This window comes from Pecten maximus, chromosome 12, assembly GCF_902652985.1.
Source record: "Pecten maximus chromosome 12, xPecMax1.1, whole genome shotgun sequence".
Lineage (NCBI taxonomy): Eukaryota > Metazoa > Mollusca > Bivalvia > Pectinida > Pectinidae > Pecten > Pecten maximus.
Genome location: NC_047026.1, coordinates 30,876,297 through 30,876,764, shown reverse-complemented (window position 1 = coordinate 30,876,764; position 468 = coordinate 30,876,297).

The following is a 468-nucleotide window of genomic DNA, read 5'->3' as shown; positions in this document are numbered from 1 at the left end:
GGTAGCCCTTCACCCCAGCATGCTACAGGCCCAATATTAGGTCTCTGGGCCTTTTGGTTATTGAGAAGAAGTTGCTTGAATGGAAAAGTTGACGCCGGACAGACGGACGACGGACGGACGGCGGACGCCGCGCCACGGCATACTTATATTGATCAGTGCAAAGACTAAATGTGGGAGGAAACTTGTCCAGGAGTACCTGGAGAAACCCCCACATGGTCAGCCAAATGACCCAGTCAGTTTTGATGTCCCGTTAGGGAATATGTCTTCATGAATTTAGGTGTGTTTGTGAATGAATTGCTTACCATTTCTGTCTTGACATCATTGTGCATTCTGCAATCATGGTTTTATAAAAAAAATTGTTTCTTCCAAAAATGAATGATTATTGATATACACACTTTTTTCTCTAATACATGTATTTAGAAATTAACAGCATGAAAATAAATAATCACAAGAAAACATAATTTTAAA